Source organism: Chrysemys picta, chromosome 2, assembly GCF_011386835.1.
Source record: "Chrysemys picta bellii isolate R12L10 chromosome 2, ASM1138683v2, whole genome shotgun sequence".
In the NCBI taxonomy this organism is placed as follows: domain Eukaryota; kingdom Metazoa; phylum Chordata; order Testudines; family Emydidae; genus Chrysemys; species Chrysemys picta.
In genome coordinates, this window is record NC_088792.1 from 271,742,074 (window position 1) to 271,758,322 (window position 16,249).

At 44.7% G+C, this 16,249-nt stretch overlaps 1 long non-coding RNA gene across 2 annotated transcripts in view; it reads left to right on the top strand.

Annotated features, from left to right (window-relative positions):
- The window catches only part of LOC101946648 (uncharacterized), a 224,374-nt gene that overhangs the window by 174,000 nt on the left and 34,125 nt on the right, over positions 1 to 16,249 (top strand). For both annotated transcript variants that reach the window (XR_002888332.3, XR_508373.4), the window contains exon 4: positions 4,424 to 4,808. This is a non-coding gene — a long non-coding RNA (uncharacterized LOC101946648). The remainder of the gene's footprint in view (positions 1 to 4,423; positions 4,809 to 16,249) is intronic.

Genomic DNA, 16,249 nt, shown 5'->3' on the forward strand with positions numbered 1-16,249 from the left:
GGTCTACTACAGATCACCAAATGGGGAAGAGAAGGTGGGGTGAGGTATCTCTAGAGCAAATAACAGAAATATCCGAAACACAAGACCTGGTAGTAATGCGGGCTTTAACTGCCCAGACATCCAATGGAAAAGTAATATGGCAAAACACAAGATTTCCAGTAAGTTCTTGGAACGTACTGCGGACAACTTTTTGTTCCAGAAAGTGGAGGAAGTAACCAGCGGGACAGCCATTTTAGACTTGATTCTGATGAACAGAGAAAAATTGGTAGCGAATCTGAAGGTGGAAGGCAGTTTGGGTAAAAGTGATCATGAAATGATAGATTTCATGGTTCTAAGGTAAGGAAGGAATGAGCGCAAAAGAATGAGGACAATGGACTTCAAAAAACAGACTTTGAGAAACTCAGAGAATTGGCAGGTAAAATCCCATGGGAAGAAAACATAAGGGAAAAAGGAGTTCAGGAGAGCTAGCAGTTTCTCAAGGAAACAACGTTAAAGACACAACTGCATGCTATCCTGATGCAAAGAAAAGATAGGAGAAATAGTAAGAGGCCAGTATTTTCATTAATGACTTGGATAATTGAATGGAGTGTAATGCTTATAATTCTGTAGAGGACACCAAACTGGGAGGGGTTGCAAGCACTTCGGAGGACAGGATTAGAATTCAAAACAATCTTGACAAATTGGAGAATTGGTCTGTAATCAACAAGATGAAATACAATAAAAATCAAGTGCAATATACTTCTCTTAGGAAGGAAGAATCAAGTGCACAACAAAATGGGTAATAACTGGCTAGGTGGTCATACTGCTGAACAGGATCGGGGTTATAGTGGTGGATAAATTGAATAAGAGTCAACAATGTGATGCAGCTGCAGAAAAGCCTAATGGCATTCTGGGATGTATTAACAGGAGTGTCCTGTAAGTCATGGGAGTCCCATTTTACTCAGCACTAGTGAGGCCTCAGCCGGAGGACTATGTCTAGTTCTGGGCGCTACACTTTAGGAAAGACATGGACAAATTAGAGAGAGTCCAGAGGAGAGCAACAAAAATGAGAAAAGGTTTAGACCTCTGAGGAAAGGTTAATTTTTTTTTTTTTTACATTTAGTCTTGAGAAAAGCAGGCTGTGGGGGGACCTGATAAGCCTTCTAATGTGTTAAGGGCTGTTATCAAGAGGACGGTGATCAGTTGTTCTCCATGTCCACAGAAGATGGGACAAGAAGTAATGGGCTCAATCAGCAGCAAGGAAGACCTCGATTAGATATTAGGAAAATCTTTCTAACTGTCAAGGTAGTTGAGCTCTGGAATAGGCTTCCAAGGGAGGTTGTGCAAGTTTTTGAAAACAGGTTTGACAAACACCTGTCAGGGACCGTCTAGATTTCTAGATTTACTTGGTCCTGCCTCAGTGCAGGGGGCTCTACTAGATGAATTCTCGAGGTCCCTTCCAGCCCTACATTTCTATGATTTGGGGTGGTGGTGGGGGGGGGGGGAGTGAGAGAATAGAAACTTGCACCTTTCTGCTACCTGTGTAACGTGACAGCAGAGAATTGCTTTTTCAAAATATCACCATCTTGAGTCTGAGAAGTATGCGAGGGTCATAGCTCTTCTACCCAATCAAGGTGATACAATTTCAGGTTGCCACCACAGGAAGAAGTATTTTCTTAAGCTAGCTGCAGAAGGGAGCGAAACCCAGCGGCCAGGCGAGAGCAGCTTTTGGTAGGGTTTGCTCTGCGAGTGTGCGGAGCGAGAGTGTGGAGAGTTAACCTGAAACCAGGCCCAGCGTGGCCACGGTACATGTTGCGTACATTGCAGTTCTGCTTGGGAAGCCTTGCCCTCGTGTCATAGAGATGAATGGCTTAGAAATCGGGCTCCCTTTGTGGAAAACCCAGCAGCAGCTGTTGGTGTCAGGCAAGCCTGACAGAGATGGCTTCAGACTTTTTCTTCCTTGGGTTGATTTATATTGTGCTGATACCACCCTGCAACCCCACTGCATCGATATCACTGCTCATCCTCTCATTCAGAGGATTGTGTCAGGGATCCCAGTTGCCCAGCTGAGGTCTCCTAAGGGTATGTCTTCCCTGCAGTGTTAGAACGAGGTGGAACTCAATTGGTGCCCCTCACCTGACTCTCGTCCACACTCTCAATTCTCTAGCTTGAGTTCAGTGGGGCTTTAAACTTAAGATAACTAGCCAATCAGGGGAGCGGGACGGGTTGAAGATCAAGTGACACTGAAGCATGAGCTAGTACTGTAGTTGAGAGATTCAGTTTAAGTCCAGACCCTACTGTGTGCTGCTTTCCACTCGGACACACAGACAAACACATCACTTTGTGCTCATCATCCAACCCCTCTGCTGGCTGCCACCAAAATCAGAATCTCTCCTTATTTTTGCCATGTGCATGGACTTGCCCAAGCCTGCCTCCCAGACCATTTCTTTCTCTCTTCCCCTCCCAGTTCTCTTTGGTTATTTGACACAGTGGCTTCCTCTCTGTCCATTTCTAGTGAGAGTGCCTCCTCCTCTGCAGCTTGTGCCACCTGGAGCAGCCTTCTTGTGCCTCTCCACTTGGTTAACTCTCCAGCCCTTTAAAATATCATCTGTGAACAAAGCTTTGCTCATTCATCTGTACCTCCTGGTTTCCCTTTGTTATGAGCAGTATGATGAAGTGGTTCAGTTCAGTTGCCATAGGCTTGATTCAACAAGCTACAGAGCACAAGTTGCTCCTGGAGGTTCTGAGAACCTTTCACTCCCATTGAAGTAGGCCTCCGCGCCTAGCAAGATCAGGAGACAGGTTGAAGCAGACACTCCAGGTGCGAACACCTCCCAGCTTTGGGAAAATTTGGATTCAAATCCAGACTCAATTTTGCAGTTGTTCCTGTCTCTGTATTGGATCAAACTTCTACAAACAATGAGGCCAACATCTGCACTGACCCTGGGCAATCACTGTGTAAATCGGCACAGGATTCAGCCCACTGTGTTTACACCACTACTGTCTGAAATGTATACCATGCATGGTCAACTGTTCAACTCAGGAAAGCCTTTTGGGATACAACTTGTATAGAAAGCTATGTTCTTTTCTGTGTACCAAAGCCATTTCAAGTAACTAAATACCTCCCTACTCAACGTTCTGACTTCCTGAGTTATATCTTTTGTCTGCTGGCTTTATGGACAAGAACAAGATTTTCCTTCTGTTGGTTCTGTAAAGGCAATTCTGTTCTCATTCTCTCTGGGGAAGAAGATGTTTTCAGAAGGCTGGTTAGATCAAGGGTATGTCTATACTGCAATTAAACGCCCCTGGCTGACCCCTGCCAGCTGGATCAGGGTCAGGAGCTGTTCAGTTGAAATGTAGCTGTTCGGGCTTGGGCTGAAGCCCAGGGTCTGGGACTCTGGGAGGCAGGAGGGTCCCAGAGCTTGGCTGCAGCCCGAGCCTGAACATCTACACCACAATTAAACAGCTCCTGAGCCCGATCCAGCTGGCAGGGGTCAGCTGGGGTGTTTAATTGCAGTGTAGACGTACCTTCAAGTGGTTAGGGCACCGGACTAGGGCTTGGGAGATCTGGGTTCCGTTCCCTGCTCTGCCACAGACTTCCTCACATTCTTGGGTAATTCAGTTAGGGCATGTCTACATTGCAATCTTAAGTTGACCTGATGTCTGTACTACCTTTCTTCTGTCGGTGGTGCGTGTCCTCCCCGGGAGCACTTCCACCCACTGAAGAGGGGCAGTGTGGGGGTCTGAGAACCTGGGCTCTCAGCTCCGCACAGCTCCCCAATGGAAATCCCCCCCCCCCCCCCCAGGCTTCCAGCTTTCCTGCTCCCAGCTGGGAGCAAGGGGAGTCACCCGGAGTTCAATCAGCTGCCATGTTCCTGGCGGGGAACCAAGAGCCCAGGGGGGCAGCTGGCCTCTGAGCAGGGAGCTGGGACCCTGGAGGGCAGCAGGGCTTGGAGTGGACATCCAACAGTAGCCCAAGACCGCCAACAGCAGATGTAAGTAACGCAGTGTCTACGTTGACACTGTGTGGCCCTAACTACATCGATATAAGCCCTGCACCTCTCATGGAGGTGGAGTTATGATGTCAGTGTAGTAGGGCCCTTACATCAGCAGGAGCAGGGCTGTAGTGTGTACACTGACATAGGTCGACATAAGCTGTCTTATGTCGAGCTAACTGTGTAGTGTTAGACCAGGGCTGAGTCTCCCTGTGCCTTAGTTCCCCATTTGTAGCATGGGGATAATAGCACTGCCCTTCCTCCCAGGGTGTTGAGGACAAATATGTTAAGGATTGTGAGATCACTTTGAGAACTCCTGATGAAAAGCGCTATATAAAGAGTTCGGTACCATTATTTATTTTATTTATTACTAATGATGACACGTAGAGGCCAAAAGATGGGGCAATCTGTCCAAATTAAACCCTAAAATTATCCTCTCTTCTTCACAGGTTGTCAGTGACGGTGATGGCGAAGTTGGTGCGTGCTCTGAATTGGCTTGTTTCATCGTTGGCTGTGAAGCTATTCTGGACTCTCAAGGCACAAACAAATAGGCTTTTGGAAGGCGGGTGGTTTTTAATTCTATATCCCAAGGATAATCACAGATGAAGAAAAGATGATCTTGGGTACTTGGCAATACCAAATGGAGTGCTTGCTGCTGTTGGGAGCAATCAAAAGGAGGAAGAGACTGGAATATATCTCTAACCTTAGGAGAGATGGAACATACCAAGAGAAATGGAATGCTTCAGGAACGACATTGCAGGTGGAAAACTTGCTAGTTACGTTGCAAAGAGGCCTCCTGAGGATGAGGGTGACACATTACATGAGGATCTGCAGGTAAAAAACAAAACAAAACCGAGGCATCAAAAGAGTAAATGATGCCGTGTACAAATGCTTGCTTTTTACCTGAGTGGTTTCCCCAGCTTCCTACAATCTCTGTTGCACTGTCTTTTCTGGTTTGCTCTCCTTCCGGTTGGATGTACCCACCTGCACAAGGTAAATCTGGAAATTGCCATGGGCCAGCAGCGATGGTAGCGGCGTTTCTGTAAAAATCATCCAGTCCAATGGGTCCATGTAGTTAAATCTGGTAAAAGTAAGTTTTTCACAAACAGAACAGAGTCCATGATTTTATTTTATTCCAGTAGAAATAATATTTTTTGGAGAGGAGGGAATGTCCCTCAAATATTCCCCGGCATTATTTGCACCCAAAACACTGCAGCCTTGTGCTAATGCAATTTTCAAAGCAACTAGAATAACAAAAGTGAAACTGAGTAATCCATCACATTGTCCAAAGCTGTGAGAGAAGAAATGCAAGAAAAAAAACCAATAGAACAAACTACATTAGAGGATTAATTGTCACTTTTTATAATCTAACGCCGGGTTCTCAACCTTTTTTCTTTCTGAGGCCCCTCAGCATGCTAGAAAAATGCCAGGGCCGAGCTCGAGGGCGAGGCAGGAGGGTCCCAGAGCTTGGGCTACAGCCTGAGCCTGAACATCTACACCACAATTAAACATCCCCTGAGCTCGATCCAGCTGGCGGGGTCAGCTGGGGGTGTTTAATTGCAGTGTAGACATACCTTCAAGTGGGTAGGGCACCAGACTAGGGTTTGGGAGACCTCTGTTCAGTTCCCTGCTTTGCCACAGACTTCCTCACATTCCTTGATACCACATACTCATTTCACGTACATCAATGAATAGCCGGCAAATAGTTTAAAAAACAAACATGCTTCTTTCTCTCCTGGACTGGGTTTGAATCCAAGAGATGAAAGGCTCCGTCTCCCATTTCCAAACGCCAGATCAATCCACTTCCTTGTAAACCCAGCTTCAGTGGTTTATGACTCAGCTGTAAAAGTCAATTTCGGAATGAAACTCGGCATGCCAGCTCTCAGGCTGGGAATGAACTGCCCCATGTTTAAAGAACAAAAGCATTCGGACTTTTTAAATGATAGGCATGTCTGTTAAAAAGAGCGAGAATAAGAACTTTAAGTGCTTCTTATGAATGTGCTTGTGTGGCCATCGTGGGTCAGATGCTGCCACCTTATACTGAGTAGCACCTTACTCTGTGAGTAGCCTTGTTGAAAGGACAGCATCTGGCCCTGTGTTCTGGCCCAGTAGACCAAAGTAATGGGTACTAAGTTATACGTGGCACTGAAAATGTTTAAGTATCCTACGCCCGTGGTGCTATAAAACTTTAATTTTAAAGTGTGGTTCTGGTCTCACAAAGCAGGAGAGCTCTTCCTGGCTCTGCTACTGACTCACCGTGTGACCTTGTCACTTAACCTCTCAGTTGGCCCCTTTTGTAAATGAAGATAAAACTTACCCACCTTTTTATAAAGTGCTGTGAGAGCTTTGGGTGAACAGAGCTTTACAAGTTGTAAGTATTACTTATTTGCTAACTAGGGCAGGAATGTGTATAACACCATTAAGGCGCCGTGTTTTATTATTCATATGGTTACCATTGTCTCCTTAGTAGCTTTATGCTCAGAGGAGAGGAGGTACAGGACAGGGGATTCTGTTTAGCCATCGAGACAAGCTTGTATCACTGCCAGCATGAGCATATACCAGGCCTCCAAATAAGAATGGAGTGTAATTTAGAGTATTGAATCAGCTTTTCTTGGTCCGGGGGTGCCCTTAACACAAAGCAAATAAATTACCCTGCTCGTTTGCTGTGTGCTCTGCAGTTAGCCATATGTTTAAGCCTGATAGAGATTCTTATCTGACTGGCTAAAATTACTCGGTGAAGGGATGACATTTCTTATCAAGGGCTTTACTGAATCAGAGAGAGGCCTTGTCACCCAGCTCAGAGGCATTGTTCTTCCTTGCATAAAGTTGCTGTGTGGGACAGCGCTGGCGTGGAACAAGGAGTGTAGGTCAATAGAACGTGTGAGTCAAGGTTTTGCATCAGCTGTTGTGGGCGATGGGGGTGGGAAGTGTAAACAAGGAAGGAAAGTAGTGGTAAACATGTTCCTTCTAAGTGGACTTGGCAGAATTAGATTTCTCTTTTTCTTTTTCTTTTTTGTATATTTTTGATAGCTATGTTTGTTGTGATTCATTTGTTTCAATTTGTATCGATTTAAATATTCACAGGTGTGCGACATTATGGGTATTAAGGATTTATCCTGTTTTCACCAATTTCAGTTTTCACAGTTGAGGGAAATTATGGATGGGGCTCATACAATAATTATTTAAGGACAGTCGATTTCGAGATTCGAAAAGTTAAAGCTGGCTGGTTTAGAAGAGTTGCCAATGCATGCTTTCTGCAGATTCATTATAACACGTTGTATACATATTAAGGTGGGACTCTGTTTTCAAGGAACCGGTTTTTTACTTTGTATGTATAAATTTCAATTATAATTGATGGAAATATTTGTTTGCCGGTGTGTGTGTGTGAGCACAGTGAAATCAATGTTGACCAGTATCTACCAGTAAAAATCTAATCCTGTCAAGCCTAGTGGTAGGGCAATCTCAGGTCCACAGCAAAGACCTCAGTGCCTCTTTCCAAAGCTCACGATGGGCACAGCATTATGGGGACACGTGGATTCACCCTTTCTTATTGTAGTCCTTTTAGTCTTCTGTTACCTTTTCAAGCCAAAGAGAATTTGATCAGGGATAGCATGGTTAGAAGCCCTATTCTTTCAGAAGCTCCCATCGGTTATGTAACGATCATGTGTGAGCAGGCCCTTAGCTTTACGTCTCCTCTGAAAGGCTGCACTTCCCATAGTATAGCGCCCCCTGGCACCATGCTGGGGCCTGGTTCACTTCTAAGTCAAAGGGAAAAGTACTACCTGTTAAATCAACAAGACTGCTTCCTGCAGCACCTGGTGAGATCTGACAAGATCACAGCCCTTGGTGGTATGGCTGCAGGCCAAAACTGTCTGACTGCCAAAAGGCCCTGCTCTGTTGCCATGGTCAGTGCCCTGATATTCTTCACCCTGTTCCTTTTTCTTGGCTGCTGGATAAAATCATTCCTGGTGTCAGAGGGACAAAGCTTCTGGTAGGTAAATTGTCCTAAAGCAACAGCTACTCAAATCCTTGAAGAGTCAGGAAATCCTCCCTTGGTGGGAGGTCTTGGTTAGATTGGATTATAAACCCAAAGGAGACCTCATCACCCCAGAATCTCCCCTGACTTCCAGCTGGGAACCTGTAGCCTGCCCCTTCTGAGAAACCGACACAGCCTTCTCAGTTCCCAGCCTTTTCCATACCAGGAATCCTTCTGCCCCCACAACCCTCCTCTCAGTAAGCAGCTGGGGTCCCCTTCCCATTTAGCAATATGGCACGGGCAGAGTGCTCGCGACCACCTGTTTGCAGCCCCCAGGCTGTGAACCCCTGCTGCAGAGTTTCTTCACTCAGCGTTACCTCACAGGGCAACACTGACTCACTACAACCTCTGGGCCCAGTGATACCAAAATGTGCTGAGCCCCAGTCATTCGGCCAGAGCCTGGCTGCCTTCCACTTCTTGAGCAATAGCTGCAGCATAGCCAAGTGTTTATCCCCTGAGGTAATGTTCTGACAGAGGATTAGTGAGCATCCATATGAGAGGCTCTGAATGCCCTTTGTTCTTAGGCCTAATTCCATAGTCTGGGTTCAGACTAGTCATAGGCTTGTGATAAATTACAATCAGATTGCAGCTTCTTTCACTAGGAGAGATGGTGCTGTCCCTCCATCCACAGCCACACAGCCTGGTGCTCTTTGAGGACAGGCCCTTTGCGTAACCACTGTCTTATCACTCGGAAATTACTTGTCACTTATATAAAGTGAAGTTGTACCTTAGAATATGGGCACTGTGAAGTTGCATGATTAGGGCTTAGATCCTCAGCTGGTGTAAAGTGGTGTTGTTTCGTTAATTTCAGTGGGCTCATGCCAAGTTACACCAGTTGAAGATCTGGTCGTTGTTGTATTTCAAGATCAAATTTGCTCAATTTATCAAAAAAAAAAAAAAAAAAAGTGTGTTTTCCCTTTAACTGCCAACCGTGCACTCTCTGATCTTGAAAGACAATAAATTCTCTGTGGCTTCTGAATCAGCACCAGTAGTAAGTATTCAGTTGAGTATTACTGATACGTTAGTGGCCTTTGCCTGTAATTCACTTCAGTTGAGGGTAGGTTTTTGGTGGTGGTGCTTGAGCAGAAAAGATCACAGCTTGACTCTCAGTTCCCAGATTTAGTTTGCAGGACTGGCCGTTAGAAAAACCATCATTTTATGGTTGATATTCTCAGTGATATGCACTGAGGCACAGTAAACATGCAACCCACAGCATCTTATTTAGAGTCACTTTGTGAAGCAGAACAGCACATAAGAATGGCCATACTGGGTCAGATCAATGGTCCATCTAGCCCAGTATCCTGTCTTCCAACGGTGGCCAGTGCTAGATGCTTCAGAGGAAATGAACAGCAACAGAGAGTGACTTATCCCCTATTGCCCAGTCCCCTCTTCTGGCAGTCAGACGTTTAGAGACACCAGCACATTCATGTGATGAGATGATTAAAGCTGTTCTAGCTAACATACAGGATGTTTTCACTCCATGCTATCCCACCTTAAGTCCTTGTTCCTAGTGTATGATGGGGTGAGAATCCCTGTGGCTCAAAAGTTCTGAGCCACTGGGCAACTGTAGGGTCATTGAAACACCTTTGCAGGCCACAGCAGCCCACAGTGCAGTTTACCCATTTCGAGCAGAGTACACCAGTACTGGCTTACCTTTTCTATGCTAGGGGATTGCAGTGGTGCAGCTACGCTGATGGCAGGAATTGGGCAAATAACCACAGTTGAGAAGGCTTTAGGCTGCTCCCTAGGATGGTACCAGTACCCCAGTGATGTTTCCATGGGGCGTCCACTCCCATATCCTTTCCATCTGTCCCTTGCATCAGTTTTTCCTGTTTTAAGCCCCTTAGACAATGTCTATCAAAGCAAATCTTCAGTGAAAAGGAAAACACAGGGAAATGTTCCCCACTTCTCATCCAGCTCCCATTGAAAACGCACGGTCCATTTTCCATGCTCATCTTATAAAAACCAATAACTAGCTGAGTGCTAGGTGTTCTCTGGTGGTTGATGGCCCCTAAAACCTTGTTGATCCCTAGGCCTATCACATCTGTTGCCTTAAAATTTCTTGCACCTCAGTCGTTAGTGCTTAGTTACCAGCATGAATTATTAGCCAACTACAGTTTTATTTTTAATTAGGCTACTTGATGTCTTATCATGTTACTTACAGTGGAGCCGCTTATTTTTTAGAATGAGGACTTCGCTGTAATTACTTAAGCACGTGCTTAACTCCGAACATGTACTTAAGTCCCATTGACTTCAATGGGGTTTAAGCAAATGCTTAAAGTTAAGCATGTGCCTTAAGTGCATTCCTGAATAGGGATGCTCTTTTGAACGTTAGCCTTAAACCAAAATTGCATACGTTCAGTAGATCTCCGAAGGAACTGTACAGTCTAATGACAGTAACAGTTTGACGTCTGCTTGAAGCTGTGCGTAATGGAAGGAAGTTTTGGCGACTCCCAGGTCTAATCTCACAAGGGGGATGCAAGAAGGTGGATTCTGTGCAGTGTGGAAGCATGAAAAGTTCTGTTGATGGCGTATCTCCGTTACTGGGGCGAGATGCAGCTCGCGGTAGGTTTGCAGATGCAGCCTCTTCAGTTATGGTGCTACGGATGGACTTTTGTTTTGTGTCTTCCCAACGTCACTGGATATGTGGGCGGTTCAGTGCCATCCAATCCGATGAACTGCATCTGTCTGAGTGTCTTATGCAGTTCAGTTCTTTCTTCTGGTTCTGTAATGCTGATGGAAAAGCAGCAGCTGGTGGCCTGACTGTTCCTAGATACTCATGTGCTGAATGCCTCACTTGACCAGGCTTCAGGGTGGGGAAAGAAAGGAGGCAGTTAGTGACAAAATTTTACTTTAAGGGTTGAGACATTCAAAAGTGACTGGTGGTTTTGCATGCCCCTATTTTGGGTGGCCACTTTTCAGAAAGTGTTGAGCACCAATTCTCTGAAAACCAGGCCCCCCTTTAAGGTGTCTCCAGGATAGCACCCCAAATTGCTAGTTATCTTTGAAAATCTTGCCCCAGATGTTTGACTGGTGATATATATCATATAGTATCATATATATCATATACTGATGATAGTATATCACTTCCAAGGACTCAATGGAATATGGCCCAAGGAGTATAAACAGGAGTAATGGGATGAAAATAAAACAAGCAAAACTTAAGTGAAATAACAGAGGGAACTTGTTAATGGGGAAAGCTATTACTATGAAATAGTTTCCTAAAGAAAGATGTAGAAGTGAAGTTTCCTGGGACTCATAGCTAGATTGAACTAAGTGTTTGACACCGTAACTCAGGGAGTCATCTAGCCCTGGTCCCCAGGGGATGGGCTAGTGCATCTTTTCTGTCTCTGATGTCTCCGATTCCTCATATCTGATCTAAATAATTTACAGGGATTGAAACATGATCATGGGACATCTGTGAAGAATGAAGGATAAAAATATGGGTCTAGTAAGAGGGGCAGCTAAGGTGCATTGGGTAGGTGGATAATTTAATACCTATTCTTTAAGGGGTTTGTGTAGCCTAGGCATGGAGCCAGCAGAAGCTGCCCTTGTTGGATGGAAGACTGAGTGTTCCCCCCCCCCCATTTAAGAGTTATGTTATAGATGTCACCCCAGTCTGTCCTTCCTTTTTCCTTTGGCTTATGTCTGAAAGGAGTTTGTAAGCTTCTGTTGGTAGGGATCATGGTGTTTTAGCTGTGATGTGCGATGCTTCGGACATTTTGGGCCCTGGGAAGAAGTAAATAACACAGACTGACATTTCTTCACTGCCCTAGATCAAACTTTAGGATGATAAATCATCTGCCAGTGGAAAGGGAACAAGATTGCAAAAATCATTGTCCAGGGGGGCATTGGGAGATGCTGGTGGCTCAGATGTTGATAGCAGAACATGAAGCTTTGCTCTTTCAGGTCCCTCTGATTTGAATCCAGTCTATGAGGCGAAGCTTGAAAAATGTACCCAGAGGCAGATAGTCGTCATCCTGAGTGAATAGCTCCAGTGCTATTTATTGCTCATATCTTTGCCGATTCCAGCAGTGTGAAACTGACATGTCCTCAGTGTTCCCAGTAGCAGTGTGAAACTGAGCAGCATCATGTCAATTTTTCTCTTCTGCAGCCTGGCAAAGCTGTGAGCTGAAGCAGAGGCACGGGAGCAGCCTGTAGATTTGGGAAGACAGCACTACGTTGTTTTCACATCTGAAAGGGTAAGTTAGCAACACAAAGGCAGGTTATGCCTAAGTTTAAATTCTGTGGAAGTGGATGGTTCTCGCTCAGGAAAGCCTCCTTTTCTCTCCCTGGGCTATTGGATTTTCTGTGCCCTGCTGGTTGGGATTGAACATTGCATTGTTGGGTTGTCATTGAACGAGGTGAAGCAACTTAGTGGCCTTAGTCCATTTAATAGCAGAGATGTGTCCGCAAAACACAGCTGCTGTCAGTTGGCAATATGGGTTGCTCCTTGTCAGTCACAACAGAGAGAAAAAGGAGTGGATGAGCCTGGAGACTGAATTCCCTTTTTGCCTCTGGAATAGATGCTCCTGGGCTGAGGCAGGCCACAGGGCAGTATGGAGAAGTTTTCTCTCATCTCTGAGCTGTTGCTATTTCAGGATAAACAGGGCCATCAGTCTGATATCTTCCACCAAATTCATTTGTCAGGCAGTACTACGGGTTTGTTTTTTTTGTTTGAAAGGATCTGTTTATAATTCTAAATTACATACAAATGTCCATGAACCTATGGAAATCCTGCCTTGGCATATCCCCTGCACTGCAGGTCTCCCGGGAAACAGATATGCCTGGCAGATGAGAGATGGAGTCAAAAGTAATTGTGTAAGAAAGTGACATTTGGTGGCTTATCTCTCCTTGTGTTTTTCCTTGGCGTCTGTTGCTTTGTTTGTTCAGCGCCCATTTAAATAGACAATTTGTTTTCTGTGTGTGAGCGATTTTTTTTTTAAAATCTTCCAGTGACGTAGAGCGAAATAAGTAAGCTATGAATTTAGAATATTTAATTTTTAACTTGGGCCCTCCATCATATTCAGTGCAGTGGGTTGGCTCCTTTCCCTGCTACCTCTGTCTTAAAAAGATACACATGGTTCTCTAGTAATGTTTGCTGCTGTAATATTGTGGTCTATTACTGTGCTATTTTTAATAAGGGTTGTTAGCTCCTTTTAAGGGCGATCTTCAACAAGACTGTTGAAAATCAAAAGCTGTTTATAGGATTCTGAAGGTACAGGCCACAAAGCGTCAAGCTGCTGTTTTAAAATGTAACCAGCGCTGTAATATTAACCAGCTTTGAGGGAGTCACTTTTCCTGCCAGATTGCAGATTTCCCTTGTTCCCATTGCCAAAGAAACATCCTGTAGGATGAGCAGGGCACATTGCATTCAGATTTGACTTCCACTTTCTCATAACTTCCTCCAAAGATTTTCTTGTTTATTCTCAGTCCAAAGGTGTTTATTTGTGTGTCGGATAGTTTCAACAACATCAGTTGAGCCATTCCTCATAAAAGCTAGAGATGGAAAAGACTCATTAGATCAGCCAGTGTTCTTATTCCTGTTCCTGTCCATGTTGGATGAGTCAATGCAGTCTTCCTCATGTTGTGTCAGCTGAACTTTAACAGTTCCAAGCAACAGAGCTTCCCCCACTTTCCCTTGAGAGACTTTTGCACAGGCGCATGCATCTTCCTTTCAGGAAATGTTTCCTGATATTTAGCTTACGTTTTCCCTTAATTTTAATTTAGTTTTTGAGTTAGGTGAGTATTTAAAAAAAAATCCTTTAAAATTACAATTCTGTCCTCACATAGATAATCTCTCAGGGTACGTCTACACAGTAACTAGACACCCGTGCCAGCCAAAACGGGCCCACTGTGCTAGGGCTGCTTCATTGTTGAGTAGACTTCCGGGCCTGGGTTGGAGCCTGGGCTCTAGGACTCCGCAAGGTGGGAGGGTCCCGGAGGTCTACACAGCAGTGAAACAGCCCTGCGAGCCCGAGTCGACTGGCACGGGCCAGCTGCGGGCGTCCAATTGTTGGGTAGACGTACCCTTATTTACTACTGACTGTCAAACAGTGACTTCCATACCAAACGTGCCTTTGGGACATATTGGAAAATGTTGGTTCACAAGTTTCAAAAACTTGAGTGATTTAAAAACTGCTCCAGCCAGACGCGCTTCTCCCTTCTTGAATGGTTAGAACTTGGGGTTGCTTCCCCAAGTGTTCGGAGTTAGCAGCATGAAACTGAGCAGTGTCTTGTTAATTTTGCTCTTCTGCAGCCTGGCAAACCTATGAGCTGTATCGGAGGCACTGGAGCAGCCTGTAGATTTAGGAAGACAGCAATGAATCGTTTTGCCGATGGTCGGGGAAAGCATCTTGTTGGGGACTGGCTAGTGTGTGTCACTTTTTTCAAGCCCTGCTGGTGATTTGCTTTTAAACTGACTAGCAGAGGTTAAACATGGGAACAATAGCCGCCTGTGATCAGGGTAACTGCCAGTTATGGCTAACAAATCCTTTTGATTTTTATTATCTTACTGTTACTATTTTCACAATACACAGGGAATGGTCTACATATCTCTCTAGCGCCAAAATAAAGTTGCTAAAGAAAACATCCCTGTCTATTTGTGTTGGAGCCAGAATGATATGTGGCTTTTATGTTGTTCACCATCTTAAACTTTCAAACATTTTCCTGGTGGCAAAACACTCTGGGGCAGATTCTGGTCTCAGTTACTCTGGATTTACACCAGTAGCTTTACAACACCATAACTAAGATCAGAAGCAGGCTTTGTTTAAAATAACTAAATAACATCATGGGTGATGGAGAATATGAATTGAGGGCAATGCATCTGCTTACTTTCCATGTGTGTTTCCACTCACCAAGAGAAATACCCTGTAATAATGAAGTGTTTAGTCTTGTAAAGCAGAGGTTCCATTAGAACTAACCGAATACTCAGATAAATACCCTTGCGCAGTGGTGACAGAAATAGCTATGGGACGTGTGGGGAAAAATTTGGGGACCACTTCTGGAATTTGTGTGTCTGTACAACAGGTTCTGATCCTGCACCTCTTACTCTTGAGAATAGCCTTGACATCAATGGGCCTACTTCTGTGAATCAAGGTTGCAGGATGCAGCCAAAGTTAGCCAAGATTTTTTGGATACAAGATGGGTATTTGAAATACTATTTATTAGTATTATTATTTTATTAATAGCAATGAAATACTGTGGCTATTTGAGGAAGAGGGGATGCAAAACCAGGCACCACCATTCAGAGTCCTGTCTTGACCTCAGCCACGTTGATCCTGCTGTGCAGTTCGTGCGAGTGGTACATATTTGAACTTGGAGATCATCTTACCCTTTTATTAGACTAATTAAAAGTAGAAAGGCTCAGCCTTTGGGAATCAGGGTCTTTGCTGGGACACAGAGAATGGGGCAATATGCTGTCACTGAAATAAATCACTGCAGACATGGGGGTTTTCTCATATTATTTATCAAGTCGCCTCACTCAGATCCCAGTACTGCAGCATGTGTGGGATTTTTGAAGTCTGAGACCTAACCACGGCCCATTGAACGGGCAGCATGGGGGAAATTCTCTGTTTGAATGGCATTTTTATGGTTGTAACACCGGACACTAGAGGAATAGGTCATGCCAATCTCTCTTCTCCCTCTTTGCCCCTCCCCCCCCTTCCAACCTAGAAGATGGAGCACTTGTGGTTTTTCCCCTTCCTGTGGACTGAGTGGTTAGTATCTGGCCTGGTTTCTGCTAAAGCAAGATCTCAAGAGCACTCATCAAGCACCCTCCAAAGGGGGGAGTGCCATTAACACAAGGGTGGAAAGACAGAAGGAGGCTGTTTTTCACTTTCACAATTACAGGGGCATGGAAAAGTTTATACAGGGGGGCTTATTTGTGACATCTGCTCCCAGCAGGTGGACTGAAAATCTCCATTTGTGAGGCTTGGCTGGAAGGAGGGGGTTTTACAGTGTCTTGATGGATAACTAGATGCAAATCATCAGATTTTTAAATTGGCAAAAGCTTGCATGGAGTAAATGAGTCAGACTTTACACCCTTATTAATACTCTTCCTGCCCCCAAATCATGCTATTTAAAGAGTGTTATCAGAGACTTGTTATTCTGCTTAGTTGTAGGTTGGTGAACTGGAAGTTAGAACTAGGAGTCTGTTTCTTTGATCACTGAACTTCTACTGATAAGGAAGGTGGGAACTCAACTGTTTAAGGTAAATATCACAGCTCTGTGGGAATTG